Source organism: Gopherus evgoodei, chromosome 3 (assembly GCF_007399415.2).
Source record: "Gopherus evgoodei ecotype Sinaloan lineage chromosome 3, rGopEvg1_v1.p, whole genome shotgun sequence".
Taxonomy (NCBI): domain Eukaryota; kingdom Metazoa; phylum Chordata; order Testudines; family Testudinidae; genus Gopherus; species Gopherus evgoodei.
The window spans coordinates 126,506,428-126,523,741 of NC_044324.1; the positions used below are offsets into that span (position 1 = coordinate 126,506,428).

Below are 17,314 nucleotides of genomic sequence, written 5' to 3' on the forward strand. Positions count from 1 at the left end.
GAAGGGGAAGCGGGTTTCTGTATGCTTCCTGTGCCCACAAGCGCCACCCCTTAGCTCCCGTTATCTGGGAACCAGAGTTGTGGAGACAGTGCTGGGGGCACGGGCAGCACATGGAGCTGCCTCCACCGCCACCTCAAGGACCACAGAGACATGCCAGTAGCTAACCCCTTCTGGGAGAGGCGTGGACTATGGCAGGCAGGCAGCCCGCCTGAGCACCCCTTTTAGTGGCCTGGAGATTGCTTCCCCCTAAAGCCCCTGCCTTAATCTCGCCTTGCTGCTGTGCAACACCACCATTCCTGGCTTATTAAGAACTCTTTGGTTCTTATGGAGGATTATGGGAAGAGGTATTAGTTACAGTGGGCCTGATCCTTAGAGGGCCTGATCTTGTGCATGTACCGAGGACCTGCAATCACAGTTGTAGTTAACAGGAGCAGTTCTCAGGAACAGACAAAGTGGATAACACCTTAAACTTCCTATATGGTCAGCAGCAGCTGAGGGACTGCATTGCATTGCATTGCTCAGCACCTCTCATGAATGGGCCCAGAGTAACCATAACTGCTCTTATCGCTGCAGTCTCTAACCCTGCTATTTTCTCATTGCAACCATTACTACTAATGCTAAACAACCTGTCCTGCTCTCTAACTTTAAAGGCAAATTAATTTGCCTTTAATCAGACTGACTGGCTTTTGTTCTTTTTATGTGCATTTTTTTTCATTTTAAGAAGTTAAACCTGATTGCTAGAGATGCACATTGTCCATACAGATTGCATACAGCATTTTATTTTTATTGTAAACTAAGAACACTACTATGTTGGAAAATGCCATCTGACTCCAGTGATGGCAGGATATGGTCCCAAAATAGTGAATACAGATGTATTGTTTACCCTTTCCCATAATACAGCAATCCGAACTCACCCAATGAAATTAATAGACAACAGGTTTAATGAAACAAGAGGAAGTACTTTTTCACACAATGTTCAACTAACTTGTGGAACTCATTGCTGTGGATGTTGTGAAGCCAAAAGTATTACTGGGTTCAGAAAAAAATTACATAAGTTCATGGTCAATTGGTCCAACAACTGCTATTAGCCAAGATGGTCATGGATGCAACACTATGCTTAGGGCCACCATAAATGTTTGACTGACAGAAACTAGGAGGGGAAGATGGGGTGGATTGCTCTAAAGTCTCCTGTTCTGTCCACACTCCCTGAAGGTCTGATACTAGATACTGTTGGAGTAAAAATACTGGGCTAGATGGACCATTGATCTGATCCAGTATGGCTGCTCTTATGTTCCTATGTAAAAGTATACTCTTTTATGAGAGCAGGCTTCTATTAATGTATTAGATCTTATTGTTTTTATTTAGCTTTTCAGTAGGCTTCACTGTACTCTAAAGGCTTATAGTGTCTAAATTCTCTCTTGCAGATAATGTCATCTGTCGTAACATTCCCATGAAAAATTGCATCTAATCCTGCCATCCTTGCTCATTGACTTTAGTGGTCTACTTGAATGAGAACAGCAAGGAGGATTTGGTCCACAGTGTGTAACCAAGGTGTTAGAAACGATCATTCCTTCACAGAAAAATTATTTTAAAAAACTGAATACATACTTGTGGGTTATAAAAGCAGGATTTGCAATAGAGCTTTACATGATATATTATTCCTTGTATTACACTATATTTAATAAGTAATATAGGAAGAAAAGCTATAATGTACTGTATTTTTTTTCCTCTTGAAATCTGCATTGGACACAAAAACTGTTTTACATTCCCTGCATTAGGGAAGTTAAAAATATGAAATATTTTGTGCATAACCATTTTGGAAGTCAGCTGCTTAACTAACAGCTTAAACAATAATGGATATAAATATTTTGTTAGCATTGTGAAGACTCTGAAATGTGAAATAAAGGTAGAAATTATAATCTATGCTGCATGATTTTCCTTATGCTACATTTTACATTTGAAAAAACTAATTTATATGTAAAATCCTTGCTGAAGAAATCAGACATAAAGAGCTGGAAAAGTTATATAAATAATGTCAAGTTCAGCCTTTATTCTATGATAATAAGATCCAATGGCTAGAAGCTGATATTAGAAAAATTCTAATGGGAAACAAGACTCAAATGTTTAACAGTGAGTAATTAACAACTAGAACCACAGGATGCGGTAGATTCTCTGTCACTTTAAGTCTTTAAATCAGGATTGGATATCTTTCTAAGAAATATGCTCAAAGAGGTTCAAACTGGCAGGGTTTTGAGCAGTATGTCCTTGATGCGGGAAAGTGGGTAAGCATACAGTTAAGCATGAGTAGTCTCTATCAAGTCAATGTTTAATGAGATGGTTTATGTTTTAAAAAAATGCATTCTATTTTTTTCGCAAGTGAAATTTTTAGTGCTTTTCACCTTCTGTCATGCTGCAGGAAGGCTTTTGGAGGGGGTCATTCTTTTCAGAGATATTTTACTGACCTTATACAACAGCATTTTCTACAGGAAAATCTCAGTGCACCCTCACATAATGAATTAATAAGCCTCATAACAATTCTGGACAGTAGGTAATCACTACTTCCACCAAGTGAAGCACAGAGAGATTAAGAGACTTGCCCACAGTCACACAAGAAGTCACTGGCAGAGCTATGATCAGAACTTCAATATCTTGACACTTTTTAAGCACTAGACAGTGCTTCCTCTTCTCTTCTTAAAATGAAATACTGTCCATACCTTAAATCACACGCACAAGCTATTGCCCATGTTTCATGCAGAGAACAGATTACTGCCATTCCAAGGTATTAACACAAATGGTTTCCACTATATTCCTTGATCTTTCCTTACTGAAGAATTTCTGATTGCTTATTCAGACATCTACTGGATTATAATACTACTTCTCTGACCATGGTATGTCTTTGCCAAATCAAATTTTTAAAGTTCACTTGCAATTTACCATGAAGTTTTTTAGTCATCTTGACATCTCGTCTTAAGTGTAAACTGAAAACTACATTTACTGGAAATGTCCACTCAGAAACAAAATGACACATGCCAGATCCCTGACCTATAGGTACTTTATAAAATTAGACAATGTCTGTGATACACTGCAGCTTACGGAGAAAAGAAAGAAAACACTAATAGGAAATTTACCTCTACCATGTCCAAAACAGATTAAAGAAAAGAGTGTTGATGTACTTTATAGAGAGGAGGCCCATAAATCAACTTTGTCCAACCTTTTCAAACGTAGGTGCCTACATCTTTTTTTTTTTTTTTTGGCACCTTGACAAAAGTGACCTGATTTGCAGAGGGGCTGACTTCAGTGCTTATTTACCTTTTTAAAAAATGGTGACAAGGACAAAATCCTAATTATATGTGGGCTACAATTCAGTGTAATGACGACATAGACTTTTATTTCTGTAGCACTTTTCATCCAGCAGGATGATTAAACCCTTTCACCTCAGGACTGGAAGGGGCTGCCAGCAGCTTTTCTTGAACCTCAGAGAGCAACCCCATCCCATCCTCATTCCATCATCCCCTCAGTAATCTCCCCATCATCTACTGTTCCCCTAGTCTCTCTAAAATCTAGGAATTATTACTTCAGCAGTTGACTATCACTGCTGGTGGTATTATAAATAGTCAAGGACTGCGGCCCTGTTGTGCTAGGTGTTAGAAGGAAAAGACCTAGAGTGACCAGATAGCAAGTGTGAAAAATTGGGACAGGCGGTGGGGGGTAATAGGCATCTATGTAAGCAAAAGCCCCAAATATCAGGACTGTCCTTATAATCTGGTCATCCTAATTAAAGACCATTCCTGCCCCAAAGAGCATACAGTCCAAGTAAACAGCTTGAATGAGAGCTCACAATGTTCTATGGGCCACTAACTAGTCCAGTGCAAGCAGAAATTAATGAAACAAATCGCCTACAAAGGTTCAGCAGGTTCACTGAGCACACTCCTCCTTGTATCTCATCTGGAAAGGTTCCATGCTGGTCACATTGCCACTTGCTGCTACGGGAAGGGGGCAGACGCATGACGAGCATGAAACAAATTCTGCTGAGGTACTGCTGTAAGCCAGTTTTATGTCTTCTGTTGTACAGACCTGATGAAATGGCAACAGGCACTGAAAACAAGATTTTCTTCGTTCAGCAGCAAAAACAGGCCGATTTTGCCCTTATGGACACTAAACGATAGAAATAGTGGTGCTGAGTAGCCATTTGGCTTAAGTAAGTCTTTACTGGGGGGATAGGATGGCTCAGACTATTGATAATTAGACAAACCTTTCACATCTAGGCCACCAGGTCAAATCCAGACTCAGGTCTGTAGTTACTCAAAGTCATGGCCAGATGACAGCACTTTGGTGACTTATGTGGAAAAAAGGGAATGATATCCAATTTGTTCCTAGTGGACAGGTGTGAAAATCACAACTGGCAATAATCAGGGGTGGCTTTAGGTATTTTGCCACCCCAAGCACTGCAGGCAGGCTGCCCTCGGTGGCTTGCCTGTGGGAGGTCCCCGGTCCCGCAGATTCGGTGGCATGCCTGCGGGAGGTCTGCCGAAGCTGCGAGACCAGCAGACCCTCTGCAGGCATGCTGCCGAAGGCAACCTGCCTGCCACCCTCGCAGTGACCAGCAGAGCGCCCCCCATGGCTTGCCACCCCAAGCACACGTTTGGCATGCTGGTGCCTGGAGCCGCCCCTGACAATAATGTACAGCCTTTTGGATAAGATCAGTGAAGCCATCAATGATTAAAGGAAATTTAAGACTACTCTACTGCCTTAACTCTGCATATGGTCCTTCTAGAACTGGGCTGATGCACACTGGTGAGTCAGAGTGAGGAAGTTTTCTCTCTCCATGCTGATGTGTTTTGTGGACTTCTGTAAGTGTTCTCAAAAGCACAAAATTCACTGAAAACTAAATATTATCCTCCATTATATTAACTATGCTATTTTCATTGTGGGCGAAAGGAAAGAATTTCAAGTATACCCTTTAATAGAGACTATTTTTAGAGTGATTTAATAACTGATATTTCTCATGACACTAGGCGGTTCAGTAAGAAACATCTATCCCTCTTTCTGTGGATTCAGTCAAAATGTTGGTAAAAATTCAGAGGTCTTCCTCAGACCTAATTATTTTGTTGCTTTGGCAAGCAATAGAAAAGGTGACACCAAAGAATCAGTTTGTGAAATGTATTGGCTTGCATTATTTGATAAAGCCTTATGAATTAGCTTGCCAGTATTGAAGTGCTGTATTTTTTTTTTCTGTAAGGCTTTGGGCACGTGTCATAAAATGGTATGGACAGTCACTCTGTAAAGCTTTGAAGTGCCTTGCAAAATTCTGGTAAATCCATAATATAATAATTCATCATTCAGATATTTATGAGCATCCTGAATAAAACAAGATGTCTCTTGCAGAAATCCTTGTGCACTGAACAAACAGTTTTGCATATTTTACTTATATATTCGGTAAATTTTTCAAAAAGTGCCCAGGTGGCTTAGGATCCTAAGTCCCATTGATGTTCTCTGGGAATTTGGCTTCTGTCGCTTCTGAAGATGGAACTTAGGCTCCTTAGTAATGTAGGCACCCTTGTAAATTTTACAAATACGTTTTTTTAAAAAGCTTAAAATGTTAAAGGTTGAAAAGTCAAGCACTCAGAAATTAAGAAATGGCAGGATGTCAGGGCACACATTCATTATATAGCCTTTAATAACATGATCACTAACTATTTTGAAACAGGACTCCTCAAGCTCTCTACAGAAACAGTAGTATGCCTACACACAGTGAATTGTGGGTTCAGGGCCTTTGATTGGACCACTCTACTGGTTTAACTGGAATTGAAAAGGTCTCATGTTGCAATATCTTCACAGAACATGAATAAATTAGTAAAAATATCGATAATTTGTATTAAATTAATAATAATTTAGTACTGCTTCTTGTTATGCATTAAATTCACAGATTTCTTGGTTCTACTAAAATCACACAACCATCTTCCTTTACATTTCTCTTTTTGTAATTTTAGCTTATTTGCACCAAATCCTAAAGACCATTAAGGCCTCCTAATCCCATGGGTATGCCTGCACAGCCCTCAGCAGCAAGACTCTGAGCTCCGGTTGACAGATTCAAGCTAGCAGGGCTTGCTCTACTGGACTAAAAATAGCTGTGTAGATATTGTAGCTTGGTCTCTGTGACAAATGAAGGGAGGGAGGAATGGAGGGATAGCTCCCTTTTATGGACACCCAGCCAGCCACTTAGCTACAAAATCCCTGTTAGTAGCTGTTCTTTACTCACTTTACCTGTAAAGGGTTAAAAAAAGCCCATAGGTAAAAGGAAGGAAGTGGACACGTGACTGTAAGAGCCAATGGGAGGGCTCGAACTTTTTAAAATTGGGAAAAAACTTTCCCTTTGTCTGGTTGCAGTTGTTTTCTCTAGAGAGGAGACACAGAGCAGCAGTGCTGTAAGAAGCTTGCGCCAGATATGAAAAATCATCAAATCATACCTAGAAACTACTTATTTGAAACCCCAGATATGTAAGTGGCTCAGGAAATGACTAGGAAGACACAATTAGGTTTATCTCTTTTATTTCTGTAAGGCTTGTGGACTCCTCTGTGCTAATACCAGGTGCTTTTGTTTGCTTGTAACCTTTACACTGGACCTCAAGAAAGTTATTTTAATGCTTAATCCTTATAAGTGTTTCTTTTTAAAACCTAGCAATAGTCTGAGTTTTTAGATGTATTTTCTTTCCTTTTGTTTTTAATAAAATTTACCTTTTTAAAGAACAGGATTGGTTTTTTGTGTCCTAAGAGGTTTGTACATACGTAGTTTAATTAGCTGGTGTTAACAGCTGATTTCCCTTGATTTCCTCAGCTCTTCTCCAGAGCAGGGGTGAAAGAGCTTAAGGGTACCCCAAAGGGAGTAATTCCCAAGTATTCCTTCCTGGGTTCAAAGGGGGGGTTTGTATTTGGGTGATGGCAGCATCTACCCATCCAAGGTCAGAGAGAAGCTGTAACCTTGGGAGTTTAATACAAGCCTGGAGAGGCCAGTATTAATTTTTAGAATCCTTGCTGGCCCCCACCTTCTGCACTTGAAGTGCCAGAGTGGGGAATCAGCCTTGACAGGCTTGGAAGCCCACTGTGTAGATGTACCCACTGAGGCTAGCTGCATGTGAGCCTGACTGATTTGAAAATGGTCAAGCTAGTACAATAGGGGTTCTGAAAAGTTACTCTACCACTCTACAGTCTGAATCCACAGAGGTCCAGAAGGAGGTAAGAGGATCTTTACTTGTCATCTGAAGATCCTGATCTCCATGGAATCACAGTCAGGGAGGGAGGCAGAGAGCAAGGGTAGGCAGTCATCAAGCATCAAATTAACTATGTGCCATCCTTCCAGGGTTTGTTCACTGCATCACTCTGCATCCTTGCAGCTTGGGAGCATCATTATTAGTTCAGGCAGTCAGTGAATTTGAACTGGCAGAGCCACTTGCAGTTTAAGAAGTAGGCTCAAGAAGGCATAAGTCTGTGAATGATATGAGGAGCATGGTACATCTCTTGTTAACAGCAAATGAACTCAGTTCTGGTCTGTGACTAATGCATAAAATGCACTCATTTTATTTTCTTCCATAAAGCGTTAAAGAGCATTTCGGCTCACACAGCCTGTTAAATATTTTCTCTCTCTCAGTCTGAGTGTTTTTTGGTCTACAGATATTTGTGTAAAGTCTTAAAATACAGTGACAGGGATGTCAATCACCAGGGCAATAACAAATCCATGTCTGAAAACAATTCACAAGGGCCATATATTGCTTGATAAATTTACTGGTGAAGTGAAGATGTCACACAACTCATAGTCCTTGATGTCATCGAGTGCATTTAAATGCATTTACTGGGATCACAAGAGATATAAATAGGTGCTCTTGCTTCCTCCAGAGCTCCTGGATGACACTGAACTGCCAGTTGATTTAAACGCTACTGCCCACGTTACAAAAGATTTGGAAACGGAGTGTAGATATTACATATCTATACATGTATTTATTTATTTTGTTTTATTTCTTGACAGGAAACTCAGACTAAATCAATGCTGAAGGAAACTTTTCAGGCTAGCTGTTTAGCCATTTTTAATTTACATCTGGATGGCAAATCCATTCTCCTTTCAGGGTCAGCTATAGCATTGATACCAAAAGAAAAGAAAAGTAACATGGTTCTTTAAATATTACTGTACTGGGGATAGATTTGCAAATAGTGCATGTTAACTGCATGGTTGATGACTAAGGTGTGGAAAATAGCGTGTCCAGCAAAGCATTTAGGCACATGCTTAACTTTAAGCCTGTGAATAGTCACATTGATGGTTGACTGGATTAGGATTTTCTCTGTTATTGACTTCAGTGGGACTACTCATGGATTTAAGTCCTTTGCTGACTCAAAGCCTAATTTCTTAAACTATGTAATTCCAGTGACTAAATTTAGGAGCATAATTTATGCCCTAACTACTGAATGCTGCTTATTAAAATGCTTCTTGCTGTGATGGGTTGGATCACAGAAACCCCCTTGGAGCTGCCAACTGATGTGCCAAGACTACTTCTGCCCCTGCTTTCCTGGCCAGCCTGGGACTCCAGCATCCTGTCTTGTTGAGCCAGACATGCCAGTCTGCTCCAACACGGACCCAGGGTCTGAACCATGTGCCCCAACGCTGCAGACATAACTGAAAGTAACTTAAGAAGTGTTCCTGTCTTTAACACTCAGATGCCCAACTCCCAATGAGATCTAAACCCCAAATAAATCCGTTTTACCCCGTATAAAGCTTATTCAGGGTAAATTCATAAATTGCTCATCCTCTAGAACACTGATAGAGAGATATGCACAGCTGTTTCCTCCCCCACCCTCCCCGAGGTATTAATACATACTCTGGATTAATTAATGAGTAAAAAGTGATTTTATTAAATACAGAAAGTAGGATTTAAGTGGTTCCAAGTAGTAACGGACAGAACAAAGTGAATTACCAAGTAAAATAAAATAAAACACGCAAATCTAAGCCTAATACGGTAATAAAACTGAATACAGATAAAATCTCACCCTCAGAGATCTTTCAATAATTTTCTTTCACAGACTAGATGCCTTCCTAGTCTGGGCACAATCCTTTCACCTGGTACAGCCCTTGTTCCAGCTCAAGTGGTAGCTAGGGGATTTCTCATGATGGCTCCTCCATTGTTCTGTTCCATTCACTTATATATCTTTTGCATAAGGGGGGAATCCTTTGTCTCTCTCTGGGTTCTCACTCCTCCTTCTAAATGGAAAAGCACCAGGTTAAAGACGGATTCCAGTTCAGGTGACATGATCACATGTCACTGTAAGACTTCATTATCCACTTACCAGCACACACATATACAGGAAGACTTACAAGTAAAACAGAGCCATCTACAGACAATTGTCCTGGTTAATGGGAGCCATCAAGATTCCAAATCATCATTAATGGCCCACACTTTGCATAATTACAATAGGCCCTCAGAGTTATATTTTATATTTCTAGTTTCAGATACAAGAGTGATGCGTTTATACAAATAGGATGATCACACTCAGTAGATTATAAGCTTTGTAAGGACACTTTACAAGAGACCTTTTGCATGAAGCATATTCCAGTTACATTATATTCATACTTATCAGCATAGTTTCATAAAAATCACAGAAATTTAATGTCGATAAATGTAAAGTAATGCACATTGGAAAAAATAACCCCAACTATACACACAATATGCTGGGGGCTAATTTAGCTACAACGAGTCAGGAAAAAGATCTTGGCATCATTGTGGATAGTTCTGTGAAGATGTCCACGCAGTGTGCAGAGGCGGTCAAAAAAGCAAACAAGATGTTAGGAATCACTAAAAAGGGGATAGAGAATAAATTATTGCCCTTATATAAATCCATGGTACTCCCACATCTCAAATACTGTGTACAGATGTGGTATCCTCACCTCAAAAAAGATATTCTAGCACTAGAAAAAGTTCAGAAAAGGGCAACTAAAATGATTAAGGGTTTGGAGAGTGTCCCATATGAGGATAGATTAAAGAGGCTAGGCCTCTTCAGCTTGGATAAGAGGAGACTAAGGGGGGATATGATAGAGGTATATAAAATCATGAGTGATGTGAAGAAAGTGGATAAGGAAAAGTTATTTACTTATTCCCATAATACAAGAACTAGAGGTCACCAAATGAAATTAATAGGTAGCAGGTTTAAAACAAATAAAAGAAAGTTCTTCTTCAGACAGCGCACAGTCAACTTGTGGAACTCCTTACATGAGGAGGTTGTGAAGGCTGGGACTATAACAATGTTTAAAAGGGAACTGGATAAATTCATGGTGGCTAAGTCCATAAATGGCTATTAGCCAGGAAGGGTAAAGAATGGTGTCCCTAGCCTCTGTTCATCAGAGGATGGAGATGGATGGCAGGAGAGAGATCACTTGATCATTGCCTGTTAGCTTCACTCCCTGTGGGGCACCTGGCATTGGCCACTGTCGGTAGACAGATACTGGGCTAGATGGACCTTTGGTCTGACCTGGTACGGCCGTTCTTATGTTCTTAGAGTGCAATGTCACACTTGCGTGTTAAATTAATGGCTACACTACCAGGCCTCTCTATTCATCTTTCATTCTTGTTTAGGTATGAATGAGGCATGGTATCCCCACCATGGATTGCCTGTTGATGGACATAAAGGAGCTCCTTACACCCACTGTGTAGGCATATAAGAGGGCTCATGAATGAGCTCTTAGTGACTAATCAGTAATCAATGTCCTGCTTGACCTTGAAGAGGACCTTTTCTTCACTGCAGTATTTGTAAGGCATTTTGTGTGATATAAGATCAAAGAGGAGAACTCCTGAGTCACAACCTCCTCAGAGGCAATGTAGGTTGAGTTGTTTATTTAAACCTGGTTTCCTCTGAATGCCACATCATCTCAAACCTCTGGATGGCACCTATACGTATCAGTGACATGGGGACTGACAGCAATAAGGGCTCTGTTGAACTTCTTTAGGGTCATTGCCTCTCACTGCTAGAGGCCTCTGCCAGGGGAAGGCACAGCATCAGGGAGGGGAACAAGGTCATTCCTGGGTGTCCATTTGGGAGAGAGGCCTCTCAGCTGGGAGTCCTGAAGTTACTGAGGGCAGTTGGAGAGCAAAGCTGCACAATGCCAGTTCCAGCACAAACAGTCCACTTTCACCACCTGATCTGCCCCAGAGACTGCACAGCACAGCACTGAACTAACTCTAGCAATGTGAGGCCTCAGCAGTGACTAACGGCACCAGAAATCCTGGACACCAGAGGGATGTTGTCATGGGTCGCTGGCCCCTTTAAAGGGAGTCCAAGTCCAGGCTATGATTGATGAGCTAATTTAAAGGGAACATGCCCATCTAGACAGCTAATTAAACAGTGGGGATGCATAGGGGGTGGCCAGGGTCAACCCCCCCCCCCAGATTTACAGCTTGGCTTGAACTGAGCATGCTTACATGGACTGAGTATGCTCAATAACACTGCTGAAGAGAGCTGCCTTCACTCACCACCCCTTCCACTATAGGCAGGCATGGGTCACCTCTGTAATTAAATAATGAGCACCTGGACCAATTAAAAGGCCATCAGGGCTCAGTTACAGGGAGGTGGGCACAGACAGAGAAGCTCTCCTAAGGGAGTGGAGCTCTCAGAGGAACACAGGCCCTAAGCAGAAGGGCTGTGCAACCCCTAACACCAAGGGGAAATAATTTATTTCAAGTGTATTTGTACATAATAAAGTAGAACCCCAACAGCAGAATTTTGTCTTATGCACTTTTGGACTGTGCTGAGTGGGTCTTGAGAAAAGAGAAAAAGATGTAGAGTGCCTGCAGTGCCACAATAGGTCAGGAGGGGGCACTACAGAGCAGACATGCCCTGCAAGAGGCATGTTCCAATGAATTGTGCCAAAGGGAGAAAAGCCAGTTAAAACTGAGCTTGAGAAACCCCAACTAAACTCATCTCCTTCATTTTGTTACATTATAACAACCTGAGGAATCCAACAGCATAACCAGCAAACACAGTGTAAGTTACTCTGTTATTCACTATTACTAGTGTGCGGAAGTATCTGTGATTATATCTTGTGGGAGGGACAAATGGAGTGCATTTATTGTAGTTTATTTCTATTTCACTAGCTATAATCCTATCTAACCACTGACCCAAGTTCCTTGTCCCCCCTTATCTAATGAATAGACAACCTTGTGTCTAAATCTCAGTCTGGTTTCCTACAGTGTTTTGCTGTTTCTGCAGAAGCTCGGCATTAAGTAATATTTGTTTGTTTTCTGGAGATTGCCAGGTGAAGGTACCAGGTGTTAATTTAGATTGAATCCAGGGGTAATTTATACTCTTGCCACAATTTTAGCACATATTATATAATCCTTTGGGTGTAAGAATGGCAACATTTACACTTGTGTAATTTCTGGGTCTGAGTCCTCTGTGCCTCGTGCTGTTATTGAAGGACAGACAGCCAGAGTTTGGGTGATATCATTCCCCATCAACTGGTTTCAAGTTCCGGCTAATAATCTTTCCCCTGCATTTTAATTTTCCCCTCCTTTTCAACAAGAAACTGTAATGCATGATCTCTGGGTTTGCACATGCACCTACTTGTAGAGCTTCCCAAGTGTCATAATACTTTGATTTGCCAAATAACTTAGCTATTGATACTGTGACATACAAAAGTTGCTGATTATAATAGTTTCTCACTCTGGTGCCAACTGCTTTTTACCTTTCTCCTATAGGAAGCCACCAGGGTCTGCCTTATAATTTACAAGATTCCAAATTGCAAGTGGTTGTAGATCAGATCATGAGTTTTCTCCTTTTCAGGTCCCACTTCTGGCAAGATTGGACAATTAGAATCATCTGCCTTTGTCCTTGCTGCTGGATTGGGGTGTTCAGGTCTGCTACTGAGTTGCATAGGGTCCTTCTAATCATGGATCCCCTTGCAGTTGCTTCTATTTCTTATACTTAGCTATGGCCCTGGGATCAGTCCAGTGCCTTGAAAATATCTTTGCTACATTCTGGAAGAAGGGAGTAGCATGAATACAGCTACTACTGTAGCTGGATCATTCATCTGGATCCCTAAGATCAGATCTGGGTCGATGAAATTTGAAATCAAGCTTCAGTACAATTACAACCTGGCCCTTCCTAAAGTTTGTCAGTATCCAAAATCTAAGGCTTGCGGTTCAGCTCATGTCTAAAGAGTAGTTAACAAAATTTTAGAATGTTCCTGCACTGAATGTTTCATTCGTATCTCTTAAAGACCTTTTAATTCTTTTGCACTTCTTCACTTAAGAAACCAGGGCATACAATGATGTACATGTGATAGTTGTCGTAATTATTGCTGTGTTGATTAATGTCTCTTTTTGTCTGTTGCCACTGAATCTATCTTTTACTTCTCTCATCCTCCTTCCAAAATTGTTAGGAATCCAATTAGGAGTAAGTTTATTTATGTGTTAATAATGAGTTAATAATGTGGAATACATTGATTGCACTACCATGTTCACTGGAACATTTTTTAATGCTTCATGTGGGGTAAAAAAGTATAATAAGCCATTGATTTATCAGCCAAGAGACAAATTAAACTAGATGTAGGGTTTTATTGTTTATTTGTTCCAGTGACTTGTGGAGTTGAACTAAGGGTATGTCTACATCTACAATTTTGCAGCGCTGGTTGTTACAGCTGTATTAGTACAGCTGTATAGGGCCAGCGCTGCAGAGTGGCCACACTTACAGCAACCAGCGCTGCAAGTGGTGTTAGATGTGGCCACACTGCAGCGCTGTTGGGCGGCTTCAAGAGGGGTTCGGGGAACGCGAGAGCAAACCGGGGAAGGAGACCAGCTTCGCCGCGGTTTGCTCTCGCGTTCCTCGAACCCCCCTGCAAACCGCAGGGAAGGAGACCTGCTTGCATGGGGGTTCGGGGAACGCGAGAGCAAACCGGGGAAGGAGACCAGCTTCGCCGCGGTTTGCTCTCGCGTTCCCCGAACGCCCCTGCAAACCGCAGGGAAGGAGACCTGCTTGCACGGGGGTTCGGGGAACGCGAGAGCAAACCGGGGAAGGAGACCTGCTTGATTACCAGAGGCTTCCTCAGGTATGCTGGGATACCTGCTTATTGCACGGAGGGCAAGAAAAGCGCTGGTAAGTGTCTACACTTGATTACCAGCGCTGGATCACCAGCGCTGGATCCTCTACACCCGAGACAAAACGGGAGTAGGGCCAGCGCTGCAAACAGGGAGTTGCAGCGCTGGTGATGCCCTGCAGATGCGTACACCTCCTAAGTTGCAGTGCTGTAACCCCCTCACCAGCGCTGCAACTTTGTGATGTAGACAAGCCCTAACACTGTATTAGAACTGTCTCTCTCTTGTTCATGATCACTGTAGAAATGGTTTCACAATTAATATTAAAAATAAGATCAAAACTGAAATTTATGAAAGAAGAAACTAACAGATTGATGATTTCTTCTCTGTAGTTTATTTAAGTAAATTAATTATGTTGATTGTGTTTTTTCTCAGCCAGAGTAGTGTACATTAGGGGTAGTTTAAGGTACACAGAAAGACTCATCAGCATATCATACTATGCCCTCTGCACTCTTTATACATACATGCAATTTTAGAAAACATCTTTAGGCTGATTTAAAATGAAAACAATAGGAATAATTTGCTTGAGACTGAAGCATCTTCTAATTAATTTCCACAATCACTTTTTAATTGCTGCCTTGTGGAGTTTAGTAAACAGGAAATGTGGGGTGGAGGGGTGGCCGGGCCAAAGGGTGTTGTGACCTGGCACGTGGGGAGTCTGCTTTTGTATGGCAGAGCGCAGGGGAGTCCACTGAGAACTCAACTCCTGGTGGTGCCAGCTCATGCGTTGTGTGGGTAAGAGAGAAGGTTGATTGTCAGGGGGAAGGATGAGCTGGTGCTGGAATGGGGTCTCTATCCATTGGAATCCAGAATCCCTTCCCCAAGAAACATCTGAATTGGTAACAAAAAGCAAGGGCACAGTGTGAATGGTGGAAATTCTAAACAGGTCCATTGGAACACAACCTATAACATGCAAGAGATGACAGCACACCATAGTATTTCCTGAGGCAGGGCTTGTGAAGTGCTAGATGTTTTTACTTTTCTTTTAGAGCATGCAAGCCACTGAAACCATTGTCTCTTTATACATTTGTTTAAAAAACCAATACTACGATAAGTCATTTGTCATGTCTGCCAATTTAATTTCATTTACTTGATATGAAGAAGTTATAAAGCACTGATGTGGTAAGCACTGATGTGACTTCAATGAAACCATACTGATTTTCAGCAGCTGAAGAGTATTGACTTAAGAATTTTTTTAATACATCAGTTTCAGCACATTTCAGACATAATAAATAGCTGTATACACAAAAGTTATATTAGCCAGAAATTCATAGCCAGCCGACAAATATCCAGCCTCCTCCAGAAAGTTTGTGGCCATTTTAGTTCACAGTATATGGTTGAGTATGTTGTGTGTACATACACAGCTATGTATACGACCACATGCGCAGGCATGCACACATCCCCACACACTTTTCCTGCAATTTTTTCCAAATTCTGCAGTCTTTCCTGAAATATCTCAAATGACAAGGTTTCTGTGATTATTCAGTGTTCTACAATTCCATTTTTGAGAAACTTTTTCTGATATTCAAACTAAAGTTTCCTTAATTTAATTTCATCCCACTACTAGTTATACCACACTCTAGAACCCAAAACAGATCTTTAAATTCTTTGGTGATTACACCCTTCAAATACTTTTGGACAGCTATATTCTTATTCTTTTGCTTGCCTAAAAGAAGGTAAGATGTGGTTAGGTAAGATGAATAAAAATAAACCAAAGGACCCCAGCTAATGTGGGCTCTTTGTTGAGTGAGTATAGAAGTGGAGTACTACGCAGAGATATTCCTGTTGAAAACGTTGGCATTTCATGGGCTGTCAGCAGCAAAATACTATCTTGAGTGGCAGGGGATGGATCATTTGATGATTCCTGTTCTGTTCATTCCCTCTGAAGCACCTGGCATTGGCCTCTATTAGAAGACAGGATACTGGGCTAGATGGACTATTGGTCTGACACAGTATGGCCATTCTTATGTTCTTATCTTCCTGAAAATTATCTGTGCCCAGTTCTTACTCAGTGGAAACTCCACAAGTGTTATCTCATATTGTTTCCTGATAACTTTTTCCTTGTGGAAAAAGGTTTTCCCATCAGTGGAAAATGCCTCAGGCCTGTGGATCCACCTAGATCTCAAGGGATCAGCAAGTGGCAACCAGCATTCATGTAGGGACTGTTTGTCTCTCCTATGTCTCCTTAGGCAGTCATGTTTTCTTGTATGCATGGCTTGTGCCTACCCAAGTGTTGGCATTATGGAAATACAACACAATAATATTATTATTTCAAGAGGAGATTCCAAAACCCAGAAGAGGAAGTAGTCATTTGTAGTAGCTTCCCCAGAAGATTTTGAAGGAGAGGAGAGTTTGGTAGGGAACTCTACTTGCCACCCCAGTCTCCTCCTTGCTCATCCTGCAGATATCTACCCTACAGAGAGACTCTGTGGCAGGGGGAGAGAGAGTCAAGAGAAAAAGAGGAAGCGTGCTACGGAAGTGACATAATCCCCTTCTGCACCACTTAGCCTGGTTTCACAGGAGGAAATAGAGGGTGGCATGGGGTCATTGGAGAAGAAAGATAATCCAGTCTGGAAAGAGGGAGTTGGCATGTCTTTACTTGCCTAAGCAGTGCCTCACCATCTACACTGCTACTTATACCTGTTCTAGAGGTGTGCACAGAGTATGTATTCTACATGTTGCCATGAGGAGTCTGCTGTGTAAGGGTACATCTACGCTGCAATTGAACACCCACAGCTGGCCCATGTCAACTGACTTGGGCTTGTGGGGCTGTTTAATTGAGGTATATGTGTTGAGACTTGTGCTAGAGCCAGGGTTCTGGGACCTCCTGAGTGGGGAGGGTCCCAGAGCTCAGGCTCCAACATGAGGCCACATATCTGCACTGCAGTTAAACTGCACCTTAGCCCAGGCCTCATGAGCCAGAGTTGCTGTGTATGTTTAATTGCAGGTTAGACATACTTTAAGAGAGGTAGATTCAGTTCCCAGCTCCGCCATTGACTTAATCTATGACCTTGGGCAAGTCACTTAGTCTTTCTGGGCCTTCATTTCTTATTTGTGAATGGGGATAATGCCCTACCTTCCAGGGGATTAGGAGCTGCTCAGATACTGGGTCTATGGGAGCAATATAAGACAGACAGCTCTTTCAGGAAGGGTGTCACATCTAGACAGAGCCTGCTGTGTAACCTCAT

General features: G+C 41.6%; 1 protein-coding gene across 4 annotated transcripts in view; it reads left to right on the forward strand.

The window, feature by feature from the left end:
- Nucleotides 1–17,314, forward strand: part of VIP (vasoactive intestinal peptide) — a 52,625-nt gene that overhangs the window by 23,299 nt on the left and 12,012 nt on the right. The window contains exon 1 of one of the 4 annotated variants that reach the window (XM_030556600.1): nucleotides 11,958–12,018. The exons of the other annotated variants lie outside the window; for them this stretch is intronic. The gene's annotated coding sequence lies outside the window, so the exon portion shown is untranslated. Of the gene's footprint in view, nucleotides 1–11,957; nucleotides 12,019–17,314 lie in introns of those variants that run through there. 4 annotated transcript variants of the gene reach the window in all.